The following is a 10,845-nucleotide window of genomic DNA, read 5'->3' on the forward strand; positions in this document are numbered from 1 at the left end:
TAAAAATATTATAGGTGGCTTAATAATTATCCCCTAAACTATTCTGTTTATCCAGACTGCATTTGGATATTTTTCCACATGCAGCTCGCGATAGAGGTCCTCGCGATAGAGGTCGCCATTGCGGGGAACTTCGGCAGCGAACTTTCCGAGCATATACCTTTCGCGCTGTATTGAAGCTAGCGTGAGAGGTGCCCGATACGTCAGTGCCCACCGTAATGTTTTTAGTTCGACGCGATTTTTGCGATTTCCTAGGAAGTGCGCATCACCTTTAATGGCTAAAATCAGAAAACAAATTTCTCATTAAAAAGTTGAACAAATTACTAGGTTCAAACCCCGCTGCCGGGTTGATTATTTTCTTATTATTTTATATCACTCCTATGGATTCGCTTAGTGCGCCAGGCTAGCACTTTGGGCATTCCTCCGCCCATTGCCAACAATTCAGGGCAACACTTTTGGACTTCCAATCTTAATTCCATGATACTAAAATAGTTCACGTGATTTCCATAGCAAAGTCTGTTCGTTAACTGAATTAATTTAAAGCTCGTCAACGTGCACTTTCTAAAATATAGCCTACATGCAGATTTCCAAAGAAAGTTTCTGGCGGATATTTAGTTTGGTAATATACTGTACACGCGAGGCGATTTTTTTAAAACTATCCTTTAAGCTTGTTTTCTTGGGACTTTGGGAGTGGTCTCATGATCGAAACATAGTTAAACATGGTTTGTAGGCCTGGATGAATCAAACTAAGGCATGTGAAGATTAATGCAATTAGTCAATACGTGTTGTAGAATCGGAAGACATCGTTTCGTGGAACTGATTGATTTAAGTGCAAACGCCTTGGAGTAAATGAAGGTAATAGAATATAACACGTGGATCCGGGGGCCAAACCGTGAGCATGGCGCCCCCACCCCAAGAAACGTGTAATTTTCCTTTTTTTTATATTTAAACAAGAAGAGAAGTGAAGACGACTTTATTTGTTTAAATCGCTGCTCAGCCCCTTCCCCTGGCCCTCTACGGATTCGTGAAATATTAATGGAAAGAAAAAGGGAAATAGAGCGCCCCCTAGCGTGAAATGTACCCCTCCCCTCGCCTTTCGAATGATCGCCGGCAGGATCCACCGAGAGGCACTAGGTCCTGAAATCCCCGAAAATTTTATGTTTTGGATTGTTTACTTAGCCTATGTCAAACATCTGGTTGAAAGGAAACCAACCTAATGTCTTACCGTTCCCGAAAAAAAGAAAAAAAAAAGTAACGCTTGTTTACATCGGACATGACGGAGTACGAACACGTTTTTCGTGTCGTTCTCAGTTTGTGACCACTTTAACCAATGTTTTTTTAGGAAAAGATGGTGCTGTACACATTGCCTGCCTTTATTGCGACGTCACATTAAAAAAAGGGGTTCTTTTTTGGGGGGGGAGAGGGGGTACGTCATGGCTCCCTTTGCCCCCCCCCCCCGGATCCGCCCTTGTTAACAACTAGTTATACAAACAAAAGTTCCGGGTAACTTGCTCCTGGTGGTACAGGATGCAACTACAAAAAATCAGACTGTTGTGACCTCAATAACTCGGGTCCGCTTGCCATGGGGTTGCTGCTGGTCTGTCTTGGTTCCCCGGGCTGGGATGGGTTGGGAGTCCACCATCTCCATCTCTCCTTCTGTCGACGAGTCGACTGTCGGGGTCTCTGCCTGGATCTGCCGGAGGAGTTTCAACGAGACTGGAAGAGGAGCTGGAATGGATTTTGGAGCAGATGTGAATTCTGGAGGAGCTGGAGTGGATTTTAGAGGAGAAGCTGGTGTGGAAGCAGAGTGCTTGTACAAGTACCAATGACTGCGGCTTTCTGCATGACGATAAAGGCTAGCCTTCCCAGTGAAAAAAATCACCACAGGTTCCACGCACAAACGTTGCAGAATCACTGCCCTCATGGTTTGTCTCCTTAGCATGTCTGGTAAGGTTTGCCTTTTAGAGAAAAGTTCTTACCGCATTTTGGAAACTAACACATATGCCTCATGGTTGTGGCACTTGAGGAAGAATTCTGTTGATGCTGCTCCACTTGTTCACAGCCGCCTGTGGATGAAGTTTTGTCCAGGGGACGTTGAGGCTGCTGCTTCATCCGATTATGACGATGGGGTTGGGTCTGGCGGGAGGTAGAAATTGCATTGCACGCTGACCTGGTCCTTCCTTCTGATTGGCTGACTTGCTGTCGCTCCCGTTTCTTGTTGTGGTCATCCCCCTTGTAAGAAGTTTTTGTGTATTCCCCCTTTTTTTAAATAGTTTAGTCTCAAAAGTTTCTTCCAATAGCATCAAATGCATCGTTTCAGAATCGGTCTTTTGTTACTCCGTGCGATTTGGGTATTAGGGTGTCAGATGCGTTGAAGTGAGCTGGCAGACCAGATCAAATATTGGTAGAAGACAGATGTGTGTGTTTTTGCTGTGTGTGATCGCATGAATCTTAGCCACGAAGTGTAGCAAGCTACAGCAGGCCTTTCTTCAGCGATCAGTTTCCTAATCGAGGCAGTTACATTTTGTCGAGTACTTTAAATCAGTGCTTGATTTGTCAAGACTTGAGAGCATTTTGGCTCATGTAAACACACCAAGGAAGAATTTCTGCAGTTCTGAGAACCAAACAACCGTAAGTATTTATTTCAAACTTATTTTATGATAATTTTGAACACTAATAATTATAAGTCAGTTTGTAGACACAAAATAATGTATTTGTATAAATTATGAGTTGATTTCAGGATTATTAATATTAATGTTGCAGAAAATTATTTGCAATTATCTGATGAGCGCTAGTTTTGAAACATTTGATGTAAGAATTCTTGAAGCAGTTATGTGACTTTTAATGATTACAATGACGTTATTTAAAGTATTTGAAAGGTTGTGATAATAAGAATTTCGTATTGACATTTTAATTCACCCTGTGTTTCGCTAAAAGAAGGGATAGTCTGAACAGTTTTGTGAAGTGATCACTAAGCAGTTGAATTTAGAATTGGTCTTTCGAATGTTCAGCAGTTTAGCAAAGTGTGTTATTTGGAATATGGTTCGATGTTTTTAATTATTAGATGGCTGGGAGTTGAGGGACCAAAACCAAGACATTAAGATTGACGGGGCTCTTTGAGGCTACCAGGACCAAGGATGGACTCAAGATGTTAATCTGAAGAGGCCGTAGGACACCCGGACTCCGCGGTGTTTCCAAAGATCGTGCCAGGATCCAGACAGTACCCAGTATCCTTGATATCCGCGCCCAACTCCTCTATACACCGGTAGACTATAGTTTAACCTAAGTATTGTATAAAGAAACTGCTCCAGATTATTTGTTTGAGTGTGAGTTTACGAAATGCTTGAAGAATTTTGTAGAAGATAATTAAGAAGTTGTAGATACCTGTATTTTCTCATTGATCAGCCAAAGAAATTGTATTAAGGAATTTAGTTGTAAATATTTGTAAATAATTTGATGTGAATAGATTAAGATCAGAACAAGAGAGAAGTTGTCTGGTGTTTTTCTTTCGTTGTTGGGTTGTAAATATATATATTGCCATAGGCCTGGTCTGTCGATATCATCATCATCATGGTGACGTCTGTGCGCGAGCAGCGCACAGGCGTTGCTTAGTGGCTGCATAATAACATATTAATTGTTCGTTTCTACTGTTGAGCTTGGTGTAGTTGAGTCAGGTCCGTACCAACCATCTTTAGGTCGTCCAGAAGTTGCTGTTGATAGGTTCGCATAAGTGCGCCACCTCTTCGGTATGGTTCTGTAGGTTGGTTGTTTTTGTCCAAGAGCAATGAGAGGGGTGTGTCACGCCTGGTTGCGTGGGCAATCAGTTGTAGGCGGTGTTTGCGAAGGGTTGTTGATGCCTGTGGGATTTTGGTTTGGCGATAAAGTTCAACATTGGTGATGCGTTTGGGGTATCTGATGTTGAGTGCGTAGCGTAGCAAAGCTCGATGTGATGCGTCAATGGTTTTTGCGAGCGTTTCTGTTAGCGTCCAGCTGGCCCCACTGTAGAACAGCACCGACTCAATGCAGGCAGTAAATAGTTTGACCTTCAGGTGATTGCTTGCTGTACAGGTCCATACTATATCGAGTTTTCGGTATCATGGTCACGACGATGATGATATTGCTGAAGGAAAGTAAGAGGTTTCTAGCTGGCCTGTGGAACTCCTTCTTGCACACACTGTGTACTGTTGAATTATGGAACACACATATGTCAGTCGATACACTGCCGCCCAGTAGTCCTTCTGTCGAACCTTGTGTGAGGTTTTGTACACTCCCTGGTATGGTGACACACCGTCTTACTGTCATGGAATTCATCCAGGACGCACTCCCGATGGCATACCGGCAAAATTGCCTGTAATCTACATTGTCTTCCGTCATCTGATTCTAAGCTTCGACACAGAATTCCCTGTTGAATTTTCAGCTGCTCCCACTGGACCCAATATAGGTCTTGCTTGATGGTGAGTCGGTGGATAAGGATTCCCACTGCGGCCTTTCGTCACCATCCTCCTTAGCCCTCATGATGAGTCCAATCGTTGTGTCAGCTAACTGCTTGTCTCTCAACTCCTGCAGTGTCCATTTCAGTGAGAGACTTAACGTCCTAGTTCCACGATCTACTTTCCTGCTGGCTTTTGGTCAATTTTCAGATGGTTCCTAATTACCTCCAGCTTGAACCTGCCTCTGCTCCCCTGAGTATTCCCATATGAAGACTCCACTGGAATACAATTCTCAGCCATCTCCACCCGTTCCTTTTCCTGTTGTGCCATACCCACACTGTTCGCAAGGCATGCGAGAGAGCGCATTGGCATTCTAGTGGACTCGACCTGCCCGATGTTGGATTGCGAAGATTGCGAAGTTATAATTAAGCCTCCCAACAACCCACTGGGTTGGTCTAGGTTAGTTTCCAGACGACGCATAGCTCCTTGATTCGGGACACTGTCGTCTGAAGAGTCCTGCCTTTCCACACTTGAAGCAAGTTGGCTTTTGTGGCTTCTGCTCACCTTCATTCTTAACAGAATAGGGTGCGTCTTGCTGCATTGCATAGCCCGGACAACATCTGATGCAGCTTCTTTAGTTGCTCAGACATAGCCCATTGTATACTGTTCAAACTCGTCTCTTGAGACTAACTCCACTTGTCTCATGATTCTGCTGTTCCTGTCTGGTCGACCGCCCAGACTTCGCTGCCTTTGCCTCTCAGCATTCAGGAAAGACTCGGTCTCCAGCACTTCCCTTATCACCTCATCTAGCGTCTTTGGGAGGGTCTGAAGATTCCAGCCCAAATGTCCGCATCAGGCAAACAACCCATGAAATATCCATGTGCCAAACGCTCCCGGCTCTCTCGTGGCAATTCTGGATATGCCAGCTCAGTGAGTGGGCATATTCCCTGTACCAGAGCTTGCAGACCCTCATGCTCCCTTCGTGTTCTGCTCCTCAGCTCGGCGTGCCAGGAATGTTTCAGCTTGCTCCCCCAGCCCGTAGCATTTCTCGATCCAGTCTCGTTGTGAGTTCTTTGCAGGTCAGCACTTTACATGCAGCCATCTCCCAGCACCTACTGTGCCTGACCATTGAGACTAGCTACTAGGCTAGTAGGCTTTCTCTTCCGTTTACCATCCATTAATGACCGCACAAGACTTGAAGTGAGCCTTGTAATCTCTCCACAGCACTTCTCTGGCGAATCGATTTGGAACGAGGCTTGGTTTTCGGTGAAATCTGCAGGTTCATTCCACCCTTGCCTTTGTTGCATGCACTTGATGGTGGATCCTGCCCCCACAGATCTGCAACAGGTTTCTTGTCTGCTGTTTCTTTCTCTCCACGTGTGGCCTTGTCCTTATGACCCCTTCTGGGACCTTCACTGATGCTTTAGCTGGATTTGTTTTTATTCACGCAACTTCATCTCCCAAGAAACCATGAAAGTCATCGAGGCTAGAAGACAAGCTTGGCTTATGGGAAACATAACTGAGTATAGACGGCTTAACACCATACGCAATCATCTGATCAAGCAAGACGAACAAAACTTCACTACTATTAAAGCTGGCCAAAGAAGCTGACGAGGCGGCCCATAGTGGAAACCAGTGTTTTCTCCATGAAGCTTTAAGAACACATAGTGGTAAAACAACTCCACCAACAAAAAGCATAAAGGCAGAAGACGGCACAGAACTGCCATCCCCTCAGCAGCAGCTTGAACGCTGGAAGGAGTATTTCTCCAAACTCCTCAACCGACCCCCCTCCATCCCCTCTTCTATGCTAAACCATCTTGCTGACGCAGCCCTGGAGGACCCTTCCGTCTGTACTGATCCTCCCACAGCTGTTGAAATAACAAGGGCGATCAAGACGCTGAAATCAGGAAAGGCGGCGGGGCTGGATGATATTCTTCCAGAACTTCTGAGAAAGGGTGGGCCCGGCGTGGCCCAATGGCTGCTTTTACTGTTTCAGAGAATATGGGTCGATCAGCATGAAGGTTCCCTCTGACTGGCTCCTTGGCATTATATTCCCCTTCTGGAAGAAAGGCCCGAAGGATATCTGCAGAAATTACCGGGGAATCACCCTTCTCAGTATCCCTGGGAAGGTTGTTGCCAAGGTCCTACTTACATGCATTCATCCACTGCTGCTAACGAAACAGCGTAGAGAGCAGAGCGGCTTCACTACCCAGAAATCCACTGCTGACAGAATACTTGCCTTAAGACTCCTTGCTAAAAAAAAAGAGAGTACCATAAAGATCTGTATGCAGCATATGTCGACCTCAAACAAGCTTTTGACAGCATTGACAGGGAAGCCTTAAGGAAGATCCTCAAGGCCTTGGGAATTCCATCAAAACTGATTGTCCTTCTCAAGCTGTTATACACCAACACTGCATCCTGTGTCAGGGTAAACAACCAACTGTCTGACACCTTCAGTATCCAGAGTGGTGTACGTCAAGGCTGCGTTCTAGCCCTAACGATGTTCTTAACAGCAATTGATCATGAAATGGGCAGAACAACGGCCCAAAGTCGCTGTGGAGTTAGCTTTAGCGACATAAAACTTACTGATCTGGACTAAGCAGATGATGTGGCCATTCTAGCTGAGCTCATGGATGTCATTCATCTAGCCCTTAAAGCAATGAATGAGGAGACCACGCCCCTTGGTCTCTCTATCAACTGGGATAAGACCAAAATCCAGTCCCTCAGCGACTGCATCCCTCCTCCCACACCGCCCAACATTGATAACCATCAGATTGAGGTTGTTGTGATGTTCTCGGAAGAATTGTCTCCTCAGACTGCCGAACCAAAGCAGACATCCAGCATCCCATTGGCCTCCCCACATCTGCTCTAGCCTGCCTAAATACCATCTGGGAGGAACGCTGTCTGTACAATAGCCTGGTCTTGTCCATCCTGTTGTATGGCTCAGAGACATAGCCTTTCTCCGCCGAGCTAGAACGAAAGCTGGATGCATTCGACACAAAAGGCCCTCCGCCATATCGAGGGTATTAATTGGCAGGATTTTGTGAGTAACAGAGACCTCCGTCTCCTCACCAATCAACCCCCGGTCTTACATCTCATTCGCGCCTCACGTCTTCGCCTGTTTGGGCATATTGCTCGAGCCGACCAACCGATGGAGCCTGCTCTTCTGCTGAAGAAGCCTGCCCCCAACTGGCCCAATCCTGGGGCTGAATCTGTCGGCCGGTTGGAGACTTACCCGGAACCATCTGGACTGAAAACTTCGCTGTTGAGATGCTACGCTCTTCCCGAGCATGCGAAATTGATGATGATGATGATGATGATGAACTCTCTCAGAACTGCTGCTGCAGATTGCACTTGACATCAACCACCAAAAGTGGAGGGCTGAAGCTGTCTGGAGCTTGATGTCCTGCCCGGTGGCGTATCCAGAGGGGATGCAGGGGGGGGGGGGGGCACGTTGGCCCCCCCTGGCGGATTTTGTTGAACGATTTTTTTCATTAAGTATTTCCATAAATGGTTAGAGAGTTGTCACATGACCCCCCAAAATTACAATCATTACAATGCGCTGTGAAAGTATATATATTTGTAAGTTTTGAAGAGTGCACCCATTTTGAAGACAGGTACCATGTCCTTTGTGGCCATAGGTGCTCTTCCCAATAGTTTCCCCGTGTCCACTGTTGGAATCTGACATCCACCAAGTCACTGGTCACCCTCAGCGGATCCCACCACTGCAACTAATTTAACGAGCGTCGCCAATTAACCTACCTGCCCTGGTGACGATCAGATTTCCTGTGTTCCACAGTAGGGCCCAGCAAGGGAATTTACTTAAAGGAAAGAGTGGATTACCTAGTGGACTAGTTGGATGGGTGGACTGTGGGGATACCTTGTGAAATGGTTGCACACCTAGTGGAAATGAGTGGACTAGGTGGATGACCTTGTGAATAGGGTGGATGTGGTGCATGGGGTGGATTACATATGTAGTAGACTGAGTGAGTTGATTGGAGACTGGAGTGGAACACACCCCTGTAGCAACAAATATAAACTGGAAACAGGAAACTACATTGACTTCTATACTGATCCCACCTCCCTTCAAGCAAGGAGAACAGAGGGGGGTTTATTAAATCCTGCACTGCCTTTTATAGGATTAGAAACTACAATTCTTAGTCCACAATTGAAAATGTGCACAAAGTTAACAGCCCGACACACCCACTCAAATCTGTAAGCCAATCAGGTTTCAGATGCATGTACTAGTAGTGATCCTGTTACTTACATATAGCAAGGGATATTTTGCCATACAATTTGTGTAATGCTTAAACATACAGATGTTAATTTTTTACATCACAGTATATTATTATGATAAAATGTAAAAGTTGAATTCCCCGTGCTTTTTTCAACTTTCATCCCGAAAAGTAGATTCCTTTCTAAATTGCTATTTTTCAAGCAATATAAAAGTTAGTTACTTTTGAATGAGACATCAATGGAAAAAAATGGCCTATGTTCAGTAATTGAATTATTACAATAATTCTGTTCTCGAAGGGTAGTATCGATAATGTATGGACCGGGAGCCAGTCTGCTCGCCAGGAAAGCGGATCTGTTTGTGCCCCAATTAACCCTTTTTTCAGAGGGTTGCAGATGTCTCCCCCCCCCCATTTTTTTTTTTTATAGGTTTTTTTGGTTAGAATAAAACATACAATTTAAAAATATATTAATAGAGTAAAATCGATCTGTTAAGATCACGGAGAAAGCAACCTTAAACACTCCAGAGATTAACGGCTATTAATAGGACGTTACTGTTCACAGTACAATTTCTGTACAAATCATGAAAATGCCTTTGAAAAACCTTCACTGACATTTTGGGTGCGAGTTGTTTTTAATTGCTCTTTTCCTTGCAACACGAAAGTTATTAACCTTACCTTTTAATGAGACAGCGAACTTAAAGGGGGGAAATGGCCGTTAAGTTATCGAGTAGCTACTTTACAACCGTACATTTTTTGTGCAACCTGACAATAATTCAGCTCTCATGGGGTAGACTGGTCCCCTCAACCCTATCGGGATTGAAAATTTCGGGACCGGAACCATTCTAGTCACAATTGTGGATCTGTTTGTGCACAAATGCAACCCAACACACAAGTTTTTACAGAGGGTTGCAGATTCCACAAATAACACAGTAGGAGCAAAAGAAAACAGATAGTACATCTTTGATTACAATTTCAGTGGTTTCATAAAAACTTTCAGTTATTGGTTGCATAGAGTATTTGGCACACTAGAAAAAAAAGAAGAAAAAAACTTATCAATGATTTAGAACCGCCATAGAGAAATAAATAGCTTAGCTTTAGTTAGGGCTGTCCCGAATATTCAAATATTCAATCATCAAACCAATATTCAAATAGCTTTTTGCTGGTTCGAATATTCGAAAGAAAAAAACTAGGCATGTACACACACAACTGTGATGTTATTTTTTTGTGCTTCATTGTCAGATGCCCCATTTTGTTGACAGTAACTTTTTTGTCGATGGCAGTTCATTGTTCCCATCCTTTTAGCAGGTAAAAAGCCAGTGTTAAACCATTGACAGTTATTAAATGCTTACTACAAAACACTCCTGCAGCCCACAACATCGATTGCCGTTCGCACATTTTAACTGGCGCGCTTTGCGTGCAACTTTTGACATGTAGGTGTGGCATGCAATTGCAGCGTGTGTAAACTTGACCACCGAGTTTCGAATACATATTTGGTCAAACGCAGTTTTGAATAATTGAATACTAATTATTCAAAAATGGCCAGCCCTACTTGGATACATCAAGAAAAATGTCTACTCACTGTAAAGGCAACAACCTTAAAACCCGCCATAGGGGAAACCCTCCACAGGGGAAACCCTTGCTCTGAAGTGACAGATATCCCCCAACATTTATAAAAAATTGCAATTGATACAATGTTTTGTTCCAATGTTTCAATTGCAATCTGTACATGTACATATATATATATATATATGCATGCAATAAATTCAGAATATGAGTTAAACAAACTTTGTATCGAGCACTGTGAATTGTGATAGAAGACGATTTCATTGGATATATATATATATATATATAATATATAATATATAATTTTGGCATTTTGTTACAGTCTCATTTTCGGAAGGATAATAGTTTGTGAAACTTTGAGTTCAATAGACCATGTCAAAATTGAATGTTGTAATTAAGTGATACCAACTTTTAGCAAACTATTCTGCAATGAGTGTATATCACTTGAAATATGGGAAGTTTGAAAATATCATCTGCAAAAAAGGGGGTTGCCAGCAGGCATGACATCACAGATGACACGGTCTATTTCTGAAAGCCTATCTCTAAAGTTTCTTTTAGTGATGCTGTTGTAATAGTTACATTGTACATGTGTGATGCTTTCCAGTGAGATCTATGCTGAC

This window comes from Patiria miniata, unplaced genomic scaffold, assembly GCF_015706575.1.
Source record: "Patiria miniata isolate m_02_andy unplaced genomic scaffold, ASM1570657v1 HiC_scaffold_8, whole genome shotgun sequence".
Taxonomy (NCBI): Eukaryota; Metazoa; Echinodermata; class Asteroidea; order Valvatida; family Asterinidae; genus Patiria; species Patiria miniata.